The following is a 17,730-nucleotide window of genomic DNA, read 5'->3' on the forward strand; positions in this document are numbered from 1 at the left end:
GGGTGCGGGTCTGGCTTCCTGTCGCATCGTCGCTAACAGCTGCTAGCCGCACAGCGCTGCAGTGACCTTGCCCAGACAAATTCATCAAGAAAGTCAGCCCGCTCGTCGTGTAAAGTGCGTCGACGTCCAAAGTCGCCGTTCGGGCCCCGAAGTGGCGCTTTGCTGACTTTCCCACGCTTTTTGCACACTTTTTGGCGTCTGTGTTGACGCGCGGCATCGACGTGACGCCTGTTGCATCCTCCCCCTCCTTCTCACGCACGCGCACAGCCTCCCCCCCTCGTCGTCTTTACACGTCGGTTCGCGCGTGCTCGACGCCGGCTAGCCGCTTAGCCGCTTAGCAGTTTAGCGTGGAGACTGTGCGTGAGGCGTCTTGGCTCACTTCGGAGTTGACTTGTTCCAACGCCGAAGTGATGCTGTGGCTCGATGTGACGTCACGTGTCGATCGGGGGGGGGGGGGGGCTTTTGACAAAGAGGGTCGGTCGGTCGCACACGTTTGGGCTTGGTTTCGACGTGCTGCGACTGTGCAGGTCGCGTGCTCATCTTATCTGCGTTCGCGTGCTCGTCCAAGTGGGGCCTGCAGGATGTGATAATGTGATGAGGAGGGTGAAGACGGTGGTATTGTTCCAAGATGGAGGTCAAAGGACAACAGAAGGGACGTTCGAAAGGAATTAACAAATGACGTAAGATCGATGATATTCACCCTCATAATCGTCAAGGCAACGGAAGTCTGCTAATCATCATTGAAACGTTGATGGCGAGGCTGCCGTCGGCTGAAGAACCTTCCAGAAGTCATCTACCGATGCTAACGCAGATCCAAAGTCATCCGTTCATGTCAGAACATGTTAAAACAACATTCGAAAAGTCATCTACTGATGCAAACTGTGTTGAGAAGCTCCCAGAAGGCTAAAACATGTTAAGAGCCTTCTAGAAGTCATCCATTGATCTTAATGCATTTTGTGACACCTCTAAAATTCTTTCGCTGATGCTAATGATGCTAAGAGTCGTCCGCTCACGTGGAAACACACGGAGATGCTTCTGGAATTCGAGCATGTTAGCGTTCCGGCGAACAAAGTCTTCCACTGACGCTAGCTAACACGCATTCAAACCTTTTCGAAGTGGTCCCTCGATGTTAATACGTATTGTGATGCGTCTCGATCGCTTCCACTGATGCTAACGATGTCAAAACCGTTCTTGAAGTCTTCTCCCAGTTATAATAAGTTGCGATGCTTCCAGAGTTCTTCTCCTGATGCTAAAACTGATGTTCGCAACCTCATTCACCGATGGTAATACACATTGAGGTGTCAGGAAAGTCATGCGCCGATGCTAACGAGGTCAAAAACCTGCCACGAGTCATCAGTGATGTTAATACATGTCGAAATGCTTCTTGAATTCTTGCTAACGTGCATTAAAACAATTCTAGAAGTCATCTACTGATGCTAAAGGTGTTCAAAACCTTTCAGGAGTCTTCTGCTCATGCTAACGCAAATTAAAACCTGTAGGTGTTCTTCCGCTGATGCTAAAACAAAACTTTGTGGAAATCATCCACTGATGTTACTACACATCGAGATGCTTGTAGGATTGTTACCCTGATGCTAACATGTTAGCATTTCAGTGTAGAAAGTCATCACGTGGGCGTTCCGCAGGGCAGGGGCGCGTCTCGCCGTCGAGCCGGCCTGTCCGCCGGTGCGTGGCCGCGTGCGCACGTGTGGGAGGGCGCGGCGCCAACCAAAACATCAAAGCGGCGGGCATTCCCGGACGCCGCGGCGACCGGAGGACGCTTCCTCCTGACCGGCCGAGAGGCGGGCCTCGCCGTCGCGTCGTCCGTCTTGTGCGCCGCCTCGCTTGTGAGCGCGCGCCCTGCGGCCATGTTGGCGCGATGACAGCGGCTGCTCGCCATCTTCTCGCACTGCTGGCGCTTCGAAAAGTACCCTCATTAGAAAAGAAAGTCAACTTTTGTTGATGCATCCAAATTCTTTTATGCGTTATGTCAACAGGGTCTTTGAAGTCGTCTGAGCAATTAAAATATTCAAGAAGAATATCACCAGTTGCAATAAAGTTGCACGAAAAAGAAGTCAGACGCAACCTTGTAGTGACACGTGTGAGACGGCTTCATCGTGCACGTGTGTCACGTTTTCCGCAGCGCTTCTCCTCATTTGAGCGGCGGGCCGGCGCCGACTCGAACGCCCCGGACCGGTCGCCGGGCCGCGCGGACACAAACCGGCACTCGGGCTTGCGTGCGCTTCCGCCGAGATTCAAACCGTGGAAGTTTGCGGCGCACAAACATCGCTAGGCCGCCGTGCGGCCGGCCCTCTTAAAAGTTCTCAGAATAGAGGCGCAACAATTAATTGACAACTCATTGATTTGGAAATTCATCGACAGCTATTTTGATCGATTAATCGTTCAGAGACCTCATTGAACTTGAAATTGTCCAAATCGTCGCAATTTCAGCCTCTCGGCCGTAACTCTTTTCCCATTTCTCCGTGTTTGCAGACCGATTATCTTGTGTTCAGCAAAATAAGACCTACGTAAACGTCTGCTTTGACTTTGGAAAACGATGATCAACATTTTTGCCGATTTTCTGACGGATGTTACGGACCAAACCAGGAAGAGAATCGTCATCGGTTTATGTTTTGCAATTTGAAATAATGTCCTGTTTTTGAGTGAAGGGCTTAGGAATACATTTTTATTTAAAAAAAAAAAAAATCGGATTCATCGATTCATTCAAAAAAAAAATCGTCAGGTTAATCGATTATTAAAATAATCCGTAGTCGCAGCCCTACGTCAGAACAATTTGAATATTCAGCCGGAATAATGAAATCTATTTCAAGATCGAACAAAGGATGGATGGAGTGAGACGTTTGTGTTGGGATACACCGTGGCCTCTTTGAGTGCGGAGTTCAAACACTTCCACGCTGCTGTGTGTGTGTGTGTTAAGAGAGGTTCAGTGGCACGTGTGTGTGTGTCTGGGGACTCGAGTCAAGCAGCTAATTAAAAGCTTTTGATACGCCTCTGAGACGCTCGGTGTCTTTACATTAACCTCACGTTAACACACGCACACACTTGCATCGATCCACTGTGAGTCGCGTGAGCGCCCGTACAAGCAACTTTGGTTTCTTTGATTTGATTGGAAAGCCACTGACAAATGAAGGAAAGCAGTGCGGTCGCGAGCCGCGCCGGTTGTCGCCGCTGCCGGTGTCTTGTTGTGCGCAGGCCGCTATTTATAGAGGCGCCTTTTTTTAGATAAGATTATGTTTCATCCCCCCCCCCAGCGGGCGAGAGAAGATGGCGAGCAGAGGGAGGAGAGAAACGCAAGGTGCGGGCCAAAGTTGAAGAAAGCACAAATGACGTCCTGCGTCCACGCGTTAGTTACGGCACAAACATGCCGGCGGGCGCGAGTTGCGGACGGCGAGGCGTGGAGCAGGATGAGCGGAGCGGCGGTGGCTGGGCGGGGGATGGGCGGCCCCCCCGGTCGCGACACCCCAGAGCAAATGGCTCGTCGGCGTCGTTTTTTTTGACGCCCGGAACGCCTCCTCGCTCATCCTCGCGGTGAAATTGTCTTCTTCTGGGCTGTCGCGTTAGCCGCGCGTCGTCACGGCGACAATCGTCAGATTAGAAGTTTTCCACTGATGCCCGCGGGTGAAACGTTTCTGGAAGTCATCCACAGAAGTGTTGGAAATGTCACCAATGGAAGGGCCCGGCTCGAGAAAGTTGTTTGGAATATGGAAATGTGATAAATGAGAATATTAGTCAAAGATGTCATAAAATGGGGAATAAGAAAGCAGGGATAGGTCGTTTTCCCGCTGGCCACGTGACTCGCACTTCTGCTGCATTAAAAAAAAATACAAATCTCGGATTGATCGCAACAGCTTACATTTTTTGAAGAGATCCATTTCCTTTCCAACTTCCGCCTCTTCTTCGTCCTCTTCCTCATCGTCACGATGCGTTTGTGAGCTCGCCAAGGTTTCAGGACTGGTGGAGTTGTCTTGAAAATCCCTCCGCCGCCACCACGTCAAGAAATGGACAGATAGCTACTTTCTTCATCCCGTGAAGGAAATCGCATTTGTATTCATAAATATAGGAACAACCACTAAAGCGGAAAATACAAATACATTTGCAGCGAGTAAAAGAAAAAGTTTTTGTAATGCAAAGGCTTCATATCATTCCATTTTTGTAGCGCTGTTGGAATGTGTAGTGCGTCTGGGTTGTCCCATCGGTGGCGCCCTCAATGTATGGGGGGAAAAAAAAATCCCATGAGGCAATGCACCAACACCGAAAAAAACCAAACAAATATGAAACAACTTCAGAGGCACGTAAAGTGCAACATTTGTATTCATTTAGTGAAAGCCACTCCTGTCATGTATTTCTTAGCGAAGGTCCAGCAGCTGACGTTGACGAGCGACGGCGCTGACGAGTCTTTTAAAAGGACTTTTTATTGCGCTGGTGACTGAACTATATAGTCCGCTACTTTATCGAAACACGACGAACCATTCGAGTTGAGAACGCTTCGCTCCCTCGTCGCTTCAGAGGAGTTTTTCGGAGCTTTCCGGGTCCGCTGTGCAAAACGTCGCGAAGGGAGGCCGGGTAAAGCCGACAGCGGGCGGCGTGGCCGCCGTCCGCCCGTAAAACGGAGATAAACTCGACTCGGCCCCCTCCCCCGCCCGTACCTCCGTCCGGTCCGGCATTCTTTCACAGCTCGGACTTTGACCCGGCGGTAAATACGTCTTTATTTGCAGCGGGCGGGCGGCGCTCGTCGGCCCCGAGCCGCTTATCAGCGTAGGCGTCGGGCCACGCCCGAGCGAGGCGGGCGGGCGGGCGGGCGAGCCCGCGGCGCGTCAGGCATCCCGCGCGACAGGTCCGACTTCTCCGTGCGCTGCCGCGACACGCCCCCGCCGCCGCAGGAAGTACATCCTCTTTGCCGGCGGCTCGGGAAAGGGTTAACACGCTGGCCGAGTAGCAGCCGGCCTCCCCCGCTCGCCTCTGCTGACTCGACACTTTTGGCGGCTGGCTGCTGAGGGAGGAGAAGGGGAAGAAGAAGAAGAAGAGGAGGAGGAGGGGGAGGAGGCAGGTTAGATGGATAGATAGTTGCTTCATTCCGTGAGGGGAAAGTCATTTGTCACAACAGCAACACACAAACATTCGCGTTCATCATGGAGTACGACAACAAAGGACAAAGAAAAACGGGAGCAACACTTAAGTTGGAATTTCTTCTGAGCAAGAACAAAACTTCCAATTTACATGTTGCTATATGCTAAGTGCTAATTGTAGTCCAGTTATGTTACAGTAATATTTGTAAGCATTGCTTAAGTGCAGAGGTGGGTAGAGGATGTTGTTGTTTCCAATAATAGGACTCATGTCAAAGTCAAAAGTGGTCATCCCAGTATTCACTGGAGTAAGAGACGACTCAGAGTAAATTGTGAGTAACTTCTGATTTTTAATTTTGAATCAGAGTATGAACATCAAATAAAAACAAAAATATATATGGGAGTCGACACACACCTGCCCCCATTTGAATGTTTAACTGCCAGAAAAGCAACAACGCAGGCATTGGGCCCGACATAAACGTTATTTGCTTTTCGGGCTGGAATGACTTATTCCTCACCAGACTTAGTCATTACGTGTGTGCGCGCCCACATCTCCTGCCAAAACCACAATAGAAACCTCTGCATCTTCGCGCAAGGTGTTTTGTCAAGTTAGAAGTGGGCTGAAATATCCAAGTTTGGCCAGTCGCAATTGAAGAGCTGCATGACAAAGCCGTTGTTGCCGTTTCTGGTCTGTAAACACACTCGCGCGGCTGTTTTTCTTTCTTCCCCAAAATGAGTCATTTGGATTGGCTCGCGAAGGCCACGTGCACGGTCTTGTGACTGCCTTGTGTCGCCTTGATTGGTGAATTGGAGTCAAGAACGGATGAACAATAGTAGCGAACGGCATGTCGATCATGTAACGGAGTAAAAGTATCCATCCTTCCTCACATAAATACTCGAGTAAAAGTCAAAAGTACGGTGCATTTGAAGTACTCTGACAAGTACAGTTTAGCAAAAACGTTACATGAGGAAATGTAACGCGTCACCACCCGCCTCTGCATAAGTCTTTATTACCCAATGAACAGAAGGGAAACGCATTTCCACTCCAATCAAATTCTTACTTTGACGTCCACACGGATGCCGACGTAATGTAAGATATTCAATAGTTAAAAAGATACACGTTACAAGCAAACAAACGACAACATCAAATCGAGGCAGAAAATAAAGAATTACAACTGGGTTACGGATCTACGCGTCAGTTGAAACCGCCGACTCGACGGCGTCGAACATTTGTTCTATTCCGCATACAGACGTTAAAATCGCGTCAATGTGCTCATATTATTGTTTCACATTTGAAAAAACCAAGTCGTGCCGCTCATGTCAATAACGTTTTCCTTTCCACCGACGACGAGCCAACACGGAAGCATGAAGTCGGCGTGCGGGAGCGCAAACGCTTCCACGGGTCCTCGCGTGTGCCAGACGCTGTTGCCAGACGCGGGCCTCTGATTGGCTGATTGCTCACTAAATGCAAATGAACTGGCACGCTAGCACTGAATCTAACGAGGTTAAAGATGGGGGGCTCGTTCCGATGGCGATCGCTTGCGATTGATCGGATAGTTAGTGTGTGATGGCTACTCTTGTGTCACTTTGTGCGTCACTTGTTGATTGTGTTGTCGCACTTAAGTAGCCTGATGGAGCGACAGCTAGTCAGTCGCACATAATCCTTATTACACGCTAATCTTGCGCGCGCGCGCGCACACACATACGATATGCTGGTGACATCACAGATTAACACGCGCACACACACACACGAGGAATGCGAGCACATGCAGCCCCTCCCTCCTGTGAAAAGGTGCCATTGTTTGCTCTACAAACACAGGACACACCTTGTTACCATGGCAACCACAGACAGCACCAGCATGCCCCCCCCACACACACTGATGCTTACCTGAGTGTTTTAGGACTTAGTGAAACATTTATTTCCTACTCCCTAAATATTCCCCCAGGATTTCAAAAGCGCGGACGTGCAGATAGTTCCGAAAATGTCCACCACGAATCCTTTTGTAGCGATCGGCAGTCGGGAACGATCATCGATTGCGATCACTTCAATGACTCTAAACGCATTTTCATGAAGTGAACGTTTGAATTCGTAGTGAGCGTCGTCGTTGACTACTTTGAAAGATTCGTTGTGGGATACGTTGAGGGCCCTGTTACACTTTAGGTTTTGAAATTGTGTCATAGCTTAGAGGATAAATAGTTTTGGTCAGAGCCTCCGTTCCTCCGATCCGATGGAACGAGCAGTGAGGTTAGACTCCACTCGAGCACTGAAACGGAGCCGGGCAGTCACGCGATCGCTCAGGACGTCTCGGCGGCCCCGAAGTTGTCAAAGCGACCCGTTTGGTCGAAAGCTGCTGCAAACGACCCAGAAGAGCCCGTTGGCGCCGTCTCCTGAGTGCAGCCGAAGGAAGCTCATCGAAGGCAAATCTGGATTCATTTGTTGTTTTATGAAGACTTCATGTATTATGATGATGATTATTATTTTAGTTCGAGCGATATCGTTGGGCAATATCTGAATTTGCACATCCCCATTTTATATATTTTTTTATCTGGTTGACATTCATGCTTCAAAAAAACCCGTAGCAGTTACTCAGTACTCGAGAGTCGTTTTCCCTCTGAATACTTCCTCTTGCTCAGGCCATCATTTGGAGCGCCACGTTCGACTTGAGTCGCATTATTTGGAAGTAGCGGTCCTCTAACTTGAGTACAATTTGTGGCTATTCCGTCTCCGCTCACGACACATTCGGAATGCAGCCGGTGTGTCGCCGTGCTACCGTTCGGCGCGGGCGCCGATGTGACACGCACGCACCCTGACATCACCTCTTCCACGGAAGTCATGTGACAAAGGGCGCTTGGATTGGAGGTTAAATCCCGCGTCACGTGACCAACGCCGTACAAGACTCATCCGCCCGTTGACGCGCTGACAACACGAAGACGCGCCATCATCTCCAAAGTACGATGAACTTGAATGCGTGCCACATGCTGTTATTCGGAACTGATTTCATTTCGTTGTATTTTGAGCTCAGCAACGAGCAGCGTACCTTCGCTGATGTTTGCGTGTGCGTGTGTGGTCTCAAGTGTGTATTGGGAGATGCTGTAGACACGGGCATCAAACTCCTTTCGACTTTTTGTCCAAATTCAAATCCCCCTCCCATGGGAAAGTCACACAAGCACACAGGGAAACTTGAAAAGTGTGTGTGTGTGTGTGTGTGTGTGTTGCCTAAAGGCGCACACACAAAGGCTTTTCCACTGAACTGAAACCTGGTCTGCGACCACGCCCCAGCGCGCGCACACACACACACACACACACACACGCACTCACAGGGGCCTGTTGCAATGTGTAAGATGGACGCATCCTCATTGGCAACTTTTTTTCTTTTTTTTTTTTCTTGGTGTGAGCGTTGTGACTGAAGCTGTGAGAGCAGCAGGGGGTTGTGGGTAATGTAGTTTTGGGACGGCGGGGGTTGTAAAACAGAAGATGCAAGCTAGTCCCCCCCACCACTTCCTACTTCCTCTCCAGACAGGAAAAGAAGGATGCAAGCATGTTTTTTCAGCGTCTCTGTGGCGCTGATAAGCAACGTCTTCGCTCAAACTTCAGTCGGCGTCGGCGCGTGTGTGCGCGCCATTGAGTGTAGAAGGCACTTCGCTCGGGCGTGCGCGAGAGGCCGAAAGGCGAAGCGGCATCGCTTCGCGACACGGGGGGGAGGGGCCAGTCAGGTGATTGACAGGTGTGTTGTATTTTCACCTCGTCCCCGAAGTCGTATAAAACGAAAGTGCGAACAGCCACGTGCGCGGGGGCGACATTTTGTAACCTCACTACGCAACACAATTGCCCCTTTCCAAAGTTGAGCGTGAGGAAGGAATCGATTCGTAGCTCGGCAGAGTTTGACTCACCGCTAGTTACGTTTATTCAAACAGCGATTTTTTTTCTCGGTTGGAAAGGACACGGGCGTCTCCCACTAGAAGACCGTGCACAAGTCCAAAATGATGCATCCATCCATTGTCTACACCGATTGTCCTCACGCGGGTCGCGGGCGTCCCGGCGCCTATCCCAGCCGACTCGGGCTAGAGGCAGGGTACGCCCCGGACCGGTCGCCAGCCGATCGCAGGGCGCATACAGACAAACAACCATTCGCACCTACGGGCAGTTTAGAGTCTTCAGTCAACCGACCGCGCATGTTTTTGGGATGCGGGAGGAAACCGGAGTGCCCGGAGAAAAGCCACGCAGGCACGGGGAGAACGTGCAAACGCCGGGATTTGAACCCGCAACTTCACAACTGTGAGGCACATGTGAACTATCCAGGTCCACTGCATTCCGGTTCCCCATCAAATCAGTCGAGTGAATGATTGCTAGAAGAGGCGCACACACACACACACACACACACACACACGCAGTCGCGCGATACGGGAATGCGCCGTGATTGGCCGAGAGCGCGGCCTCGTACTTTGGCCCGTGTCGGCCGCGCGCAGAAAAGACGGCGAGCGAACGGCAAGAGGAAGTGAGGACGAGACACGGACGAGGCGGTTACGCCGCACATGATGGAGCTTCAGTTGACGCACACACGTGCAGTCACGTGACCGAGACATCTTCCGGGATGTTGTTAGCTAACACTTGTTCGCGTGCGTTTGTCACCTTCCCAGCGGGAAGTGACATCATCGGCCACTGAGTGATGTTGACTTGTTCACGTGCTGAGTGACAGCGCCCCCTGCAGTCTCGTGTGTCCGTGTGGATGACACGATTACTGCGACACACGCACACACCCGTGCTGATGTCGTGTGTGTGTGCGTGTGTGTGTGGCAGCTGTCGAAGATGAATGTGCAGCTTGTTGTGCAGCTGTGCTTTGTGTGTGTGCTGTTTGCGTGTGTGTGTTGACTCAAGTCATGAAATAGAAAGCTCTTATTTTGAAGAAATCTTTTTTTTTTGTTTCAAGGATGTGTTGTATTAGAACGTCTGATGGTGACAAACATGACGACGTTAGTGATGGAGGACACACATTAGCATGTGTGAGCATATGTTAGTTTATGTCGGTGTGTGCAATAGAAAGCTCTTATTTTGAAATGTTTCATTTTTCTTAATCAGGGTCTAAAGTCTATGACGTTTACGTGATGAGACTAGTTAGTGTCGATTAACATTGGTTAGCTTGTGTGCGTAAGTTGATTGATGACAGTCATATAATGGAGAGCCGGGGTCGAATCCCCGGCCGCGCCCGTGTGGAGTTTGCATGTTCTCCCCGTGCCTGCGTGGCTTTTCTCCGGGCACTTCGGTTCCCTCCCGCATCCCAAAAACATGCATGAATTGGAGACTCTCAATTGCCCGTAGGTGCGAATGGTTGTTTGTTTCTATGTGCCTTGCGATTGGTTGGCGACCGGTTCAGGGTGTACCCCGACTCCCGCCCGAAGATAGCTGGGGTCGGCTCCAGCAGCCCGCGACCCGCGTGAGGAGGCACCCGTGGATGGATGGATATAATGGGGAGCTTTATTTTGAAATACTATTTGTATTTTTTGTATTATAGTAAAAAAGGTCAAGTGTCGGGGTAGAAAGTTGATGTTAACAAACATGACGACGCTCAAGTGATGGAGGCGGCACATTAGGATCTGTTCGTGTGTGATTCGCATAAAAGTTTTCATTTTGAAAGAACATTTTTTTTTTTGGGTGAAGAAAAAGTCACGAGATGATGTTAGCAAACGAGAGATGTTGGCATCTGTTAGCACGCGCCGAGGAGGACGTAGGCGCGCTGCCTGTCCGAGGTCGTTGGCTGTCCGCGGCACCTGTCGACGTGCGTGAGCGCGAGACAGCTGCTCAGTACGTTAGCCCCCCCAACCGTCCTGCCATGTGTGCAAGTGCACACATGTTGTTGTCACACAGGAAGTGACACGCGGGGCCGCCTCTCGGTGATGATATTGACGATGTCGTCGGCCCTCTTTAATGACGAACGTCTTGAGATGCTCTTCATGGCCAGTCGAAAAGACTTTGTTGTCGTGTTCGTGGCGGTGGTGGGAGAGATGCATTGTGGGTAAGTGTGCGCTCAGCAGAAGGGAAGTCAGTGGCGGGCCGCGCATTCGCTACATTCGGTCTGCGGGCCTTCAGCGGGGAAGGGCCCCGACTTCATCGGCATCTTAAACGCGCCGCTGCGAGTACTCGAGTACCCGAAAGTATCCCAAAAGAGCTGACCTTTTCCACAAGGAGAACACTTGAAGCCGGAATCCGGGCCATCCCTGATGCAGATCGCTGCAGACGGGTTTTGCCAGTCTGGCTAGGCTGTAACAAGTTTTGCTCTGACCAGCTCATTGGACGGTGGCAAACTGCTGACATCGCCAATCGAATAGCATTGGTTAAAGAAAGTCCTATCGCTTATTTTGTTGGAGTCACATGGGCCAGCAATTGTGATTGTGAAGGCAGATTACGTTGATATGGCAACAAAGAGGCTGAACTCTGATTGGGCAAAACATTTAACATCCACATACAGGAAACAAATGAATAAATGAATACAGCTTCATGAAACAAATATGAGAATTGAGGTTGTAAATGGAGGTCAGCGCTTCTGGGAGCGTTTAGGCCAGCAAAGAAGGCCTCAACACTGCACGAAGTAGATGTTTGACTTTTTTATTTGGAAAGGGTCCGGTCGCATCGTTCGCTTTCAAAAGGCTTTTATTTGGAAAGGGTCCGGTCGCATCGTCCGCTTTCAAAAGACTTTTATTTGGAAAGGGTCCGCGCGGCGGGCGCTTTGCCGGCGGCGCTCGGGCGAGGGCCAATCGGACGCAGGGTCGGGCGCAGCGCGGCGCGGCCTCCGCTCGTCCTGTCCGGCCGGGACGGCGACTCGGTCACGCGGCTCGCCTGCAATTTTAGCAAATGAGGATGAGGCGGAAAGGTCGAATGCCACGCCCACTCGGGTCTGGCCGTCGGCACAAATCCAGCAAGTCGGCACTTTTAGGTCAAAGCAAAGAAACGTCTTTGTTTCCTTCTGCTCATCTTTCATTCCTCTCTTCGTTCTTTCTCTTTCCTCATCCGATATTTCTTTTCCTTCTCTTTTATCTTGTATTCCTCTTTTCACTCTATTCTAGTTCCTCTTTCCTTCCTCTATTTTCTGATGGCTTTTTTCTCCTCTTTTTCACGCCTCTGCGTCTTCCTTTTCTCTTTTCTTCCTCCTCCTTTCAATCTTCTTTCTTTCCTCTCCTTCCTCGATGTCCTCCGTCCCTTCCGACTTTCACCTTTTCTCTCCTCTCTCCATCTTTCCTTCTGTCGTTCCTTTGTACTTTCTTTCACCCCCCCCCCTCTTTTCTCCCTCTTCTCCGCCCTTTCTTCCCTGCTTTTGTTTCCCGTCACGTGTTGACGTGTGCGTGCGCGACATGCATGTCTGGGCTGGCCTTGTGGGTCCCACCAACATTCCTGATGTCATCCCGGTACTTCCTTGTTGCCTCACGTGACCTGCGAGCGTCGGAGTACTCGGCAGAGGAGCCGGGGGGCTTTGGGGGGCTTCGGTTGTCATCGGCGGAGCTTTTAAATGAATTAACGCTTTCAATGTTCTGTCCTCGCTTTTAGTGTTAGCGTCACATGCTGTCGAGAAGATGTTTCGATGTTGTTGGGTAAAAAGAGGAATTCATAAATTCCTCTTTTGCTCTCGCGCTGTTGCTGCTGACAAGTTGAAACTTGTCAGCAGGAGCTTGCTCTCGCTCGCGGCTAGCCACTTAGCTTAGCGTGAGGATCGCCTTCCTCGAGCTAACGGCGGGCCAATTAGCTTAGCGTGAGGATCGCCTTCCTCTCGCTCGCGGCTAGCCACTAAGTTTAGCGTGAGGATCGCCTTCTTCGAGCTAGCGGCTAATTACTTAGCTTAGTTCCATCTCGTCCCGCTGTAATTAGCCTGGCGCTAAGCTCGTAATCTTGCTCTCCTCCTCCTCCATCATCCCCAAATCCACCCTCTCCACTTGCTCATCCTCCCATCCTCCATCCCTCCATCCAGATTATCGTCTTTGTGTCCTTGGACGAGCGTTTCTTAGCAGCGTTGTTGATGTGGCTCTCATTCGTTCCTTCATCTTTGTCATACCCATAATGCACCGCTGCCCACAACTTATGCCGTCTTGCGTCCCAAGAAAATCATCTTTTTTGATGATGTTGTTCATGTCTTGCTCTTTATAGTGAAACTCCTTATATCGGGGCCATTTAAGTGGCGGCCCGTGGGCCACGTGCGGCCCGGAAAAGTTTTCATCTGGCTCGCCAAACCTCCCCCAAATACTGTATTACAGTACCATTCATTATTCGGTCTAGCTCAAGAAGCTCTGGTTCGTGCAGTAGATCCTCCACAACAGCAGGGGGCAATAGGGAGGCGTCTGCGTCACAATGAAACGGTGCTGTAGCTTCTACTGCTTCATTGTCACGCCACGCCACGCCACGCCACGCCCTCTTCTACTACTGCTGTCGACTGTAAAGAGAAGAAAAATAGATTTTTAACAGCACTGAAAGTGCAACGAAGCCAACAGTAACGAGGTGAAAGCCGGTTGGAAGTAGTATAACCTGCGGAGGCACTTTCGCACGAAACGTTGACGCGTCAAATGGAAACCCTTGTCAGACTCGACAGTTGCGGACGCTTCGGATGTCGATGTTTCCAGAACGCTTCTGGATAAGCCGACGGCTGCCGATGTTGTGTCGCCGGCAGTGAAAAATAGACGGACGACTGTGACGCAGCTCAACTTTTGAACGTTTTTTTTACGCCGACTGCTTTGGAGAGGACAATTGGGCTTGTTATCACTCGAAGGCCAAACGACTGGGGGAAATTGTTGATTTCTTTTTAATGGATTCAAACTTATTTTTGTTGGCATTTTATATTTAAAATGCTCTGGTGAAGCAACTTATTTTTGTTAGATCCACTTTTGTGTTTAATTGAAATACCGCTCTGAAACTAAAACCGCGTTGTTGAAAGCACCAATTTGATATCTGTGGCTGTGCGCAAGTCGTGAAAAATAAAAATATCGAAAACGCCGTCGCTCGACTTGACGGAGTGTAAAAGCCTTTTTCTACTCCCGCCGCCGACAACGCCCGCATTGCATCACGTGACCGACGAATTGCCCCGCACGTCTTGTGTCTCCGTACCTGTGCGTGTGTGTGTACTGACGCGTTTGTGTGCTCTTCCCGCAGTGTGAGCGGCGGTCGCAGACGCGCATCACAAAGAAGCAAGCGAGCGTTTCTTTGGAGGTAAATATTGTTCCCCATATTGTTTCCCGCCACCGTGCCTAACCGCCCCAATCGTGACCCCCCTCCTCGTCACACTTGCACCGCCCTCCTCAGGAATTGTGAGTAAAATAGGGGGAGGAGCCGGGTTCTCCCATCTCGTATTGCTTCATTTCACAATCCTCGTCAGCTTATTTGGCTCCGCCGACTTCCATACATCAGCTTGCATGGTGTCCGTCTCACTCGCATTCTCATAAGTTTCCCGCCAACCCTGCACTAATGCACGTGTAGCAGAGTAGTGTGTGTGTGTGTGTGTGTGTGTGTGTGTGAGAGAGAGAGAGAGAATGAGTGTCAAAAGTGTCAATTCCTCGTGGTAAAATAGATTTATAGAAGACAACAAATCGCTGAAACCTTTATAAAAGTTGCACATAATGACACAAACGCAATAAAAAGTGAGGAAAGATGTCCTAATGTTGTGTAGCAAAGTGCGCATGTGTGTTTAAAGAGAGAGGATGAGTCTCTGTGTGTGTGTGTGTGCGCAGAGTGAAGGAATCTGCGAGCTGATTGGCTGACAGCTGGCAGACATTTTCCACACCAGTTGACTTGGCCCTCCCCCTCCATCCTGACACATGTCCGATGATATCTTAACACTTTATCACTCCGGCTCCAAACTCCACTGTACACGCACGCACGCGCGCGCACGCACGCACAAGTCAGCGTGTAAGCCGGAAAACAAGATGGAGGAGGTGGCCGAGAGAGCGGGATGATGCAACAGGGAGGAGGAAAGTGGGAGGAGTTGAGGAAGTTGACGACGAGAGGGAGCAAAAAAGGAGATGAAGACGTGCGCTGCCCATTCTTCCAAGCAGAGCGCTCGCTCGCTCGCGCGCGCGCGCGTGGAGGATGGCGGCCGGCAGCCGAGTGTGAGGCGGAAGAAGCAAAGTCATCTCCTGTGACTCCGCTTACTGTCAACTTCCCGTTGCCGGGAGACACCAACGCTTTTCATACTTCTCCTCCTTCTTTTACTTTTCTTCCTCCTCCTCCTCCGTCGTTATTTCACATTTGTTTTAACGGCGACCGTCCAGGACAGGCTGGCACGCCGAGGCAGCTTCCGGCGCCAGTTAGCACGCGTGGCTACGCTACAAAGCGTGCGTGCGTGCGTGCGTGCGTGTGTGTGTGTGTGTGTTGTTTTCAGAGATGTCAGAGGTACTGCTAGTCACAACTTAAATCAAAGTACTGGTGCAAAAACAACTGGTAATAGTACCCAAGTACAAACAAAAAAAAATGTACTTCAGTAAAAAAAATAGTAAATGGACTTTACCAGCCTAATAGTAACATAGATGTCATCTTAAATGAAAAGATGAGCATTTATTTGTACTATTGAAATAGTGTAAAATTAAAGAAATGTAGATTTCTTTTGAACATATTTGCCCACTGCCAAAAAAAAAAATTACAGGGGGGACTGAAACTAGACCAAATGAGCACATTGTGGCTATTTTGAGTTTGTTTTTTACGGTTTTGTTTCTGCAGTGCGCAAAGAAATGCTCGAAATATGATTTGAAAGGTCCCGTATTTTGCCAGACCAGCCTACCTCTCCGCTCCCGAGCCGGCGCTGTCGGCACAACGCGCGCGACGGAGGCGACCGCTCAGAGGAACCGGTCTCGGGGCCGTCTTGGCCAAATGGGACAAAGCGGATACAAAAGTGGCTCAAACGGAAGTAGGCCTCAGAGGGGCCTTTTGCGGACGCTCGCGGGACAAAAGCCAGGTGTTTTTCCAAATGAAATTGACACGTTTATACACATTTAGTCCATGTTAGAGAGCGCCTCTATGGGGGTGCAAATAGAGAAAATCGGGGACGTTTAACGCTCCAGTGTGACGACATTTCATGCCAGCGAGCCAGACCTCCCAACGAGCTAGCTTTCTACAAAACCAACATGCTTCACTGAAAGCAATGCAGGCGCTCTAATAATATACTGCTAGCGCCAATCTTCAAATGAACGTCAGCTAAATAACCCATCGTGGATGTTGAAAAAAAATCATAACCGATTTTCATGAGATTTACTTTTTGTCAATGTCAAAACTTTTATTATGAAAACAGAGCATCAGAGCCCAAAAGTATCGATTTCCCTCGTTGTGATTGTTCGGCGTGCGCGCGCAGGCATCCTCGTCACGGTATTTCGGTTTTCTTGCCGTTCACACACGCCGAATGTGTTGACGGATTTGACCCTCCTAGCTTAGCGTCGCTGTAGGCACGCAGCTCAAAGGGCTCCATCGTATCTACCTATTGTTCATATCTATGATCCGTGCGCCGACTTGACCCCAATTTACGGCTTTTATGTCGTGAAGATTACAAGGTTTTAAAAGTAACAAGCCCGTTCGGGGGCGTGCGTCTTCAAGGGAGGGGCGGCGGATGAAAACGTCAAAGGGAGTTGTTGGCTTCAAAGGGAGTGGTTGGCTGTTTGAAAGCACTCCGTTAGTATGTGGGGCGAGTAAAGTGGCACAACTGGTTCTCGTCTCCTCGTCAGCTCCGCAATTGGTCGTTTTTAAAATGTGAGAAGTAGAAATTTCAGATATTTGTGTTTAAAAAGTAAGGAGGCAAAATAAAAAGTCACCGGAAAAATACACTTGGACTGAGAATGATGCTGCGGAGGTGGCGTGCTTTCGACATTTTCACCATTTCTGTGTTCCTTATTTTTGGGCCGTGGCTAAAACGGATGCCCGGTGACGTCGTCGGGTGACCGACTTGCGTGGCCCCTCCTCCGCTATACGATAACTTGAGATCCCGCAAAATAGGGTTACGGTGTTTCTCGACAGCCGGGCTTTAAGTGGCTAACGTTAGCTTATGCGACGCCGGTCCTCGGCCAACGTTTTACACCAAGGAGCAGCTCAAACACACTTTGCTCTCCAAGTACCGTAAAACATTCAAATACATTAACCCTTCAAATCCAGTGACGCAAATACATTCACACTGCGCTTAAAATAAGAACTCTACTCTTTTTGAATAATGATTCAATTCAAATTCATTGCACCTCAAGAACATTGAATGCAGTATGCGCTAAAAAGGGAAATACAATTGAACTGTACTTTGGCCGATTTTTTTCCTCACATAGCCTGCGTCCCACGCTTTGAGAATCACTTTGCTCGATGAATACATTTTGCACACTTCTAAACGCGAGACTGCCGCAGACCGAGAGAAACGCGGTTGAATCTCAGTCTTCTGGCTCACAATTGGATCGCGGCTCCGGTGGCCGCAACACGTCGACGGTCGTGCGTAGGCAGAAGAAACGGCGTCCGTTTTTCCAGGCCGGAGCTGTGATCTTTGATTCGCCAGTCGAGCGTTTGAGAGCGGCGACGACGGCTCGATTTCGCAGCGTTCCGACGATTTCCTCGTTTTGCTTGAAGTGGAATTGGCGAGGCGAACACTCAACAACTGGACCGCCGACGAGGTTTATTGCTGACGCAGCGGCGTCAGGAGAGCGCCGTCGGCCTGAT

General features: G+C 50.1%; 1 protein-coding gene across 4 annotated transcripts in view; it reads left to right on the forward strand.

Annotated features, from left to right (window-relative positions):
* rreb1a (ras responsive element binding protein 1a) overlaps window positions 1-17,730 on the forward strand; it is a 35,429-nt gene that overhangs the window by 1,300 nt on the left and 16,399 nt on the right. Inside the window, exon 2 of one of the 4 annotated variants that reach the window (XM_061666955.1) lies at window positions 14,209-14,265. The exons of the other annotated variants lie outside the window; for them this stretch is intronic. The gene's annotated coding sequence lies outside the window, so the exon portion shown is untranslated. The remainder of the gene's footprint in view (window positions 1-14,208; window positions 14,266-17,730) is intronic. 4 annotated transcript variants of the gene reach the window in all.

Source organism: Phycodurus eques, chromosome 21 (assembly GCF_024500275.1).
Source record: "Phycodurus eques isolate BA_2022a chromosome 21, UOR_Pequ_1.1, whole genome shotgun sequence".
Lineage (NCBI taxonomy): Eukaryota > Metazoa > Chordata > Actinopteri > Syngnathiformes > Syngnathidae > Phycodurus > Phycodurus eques.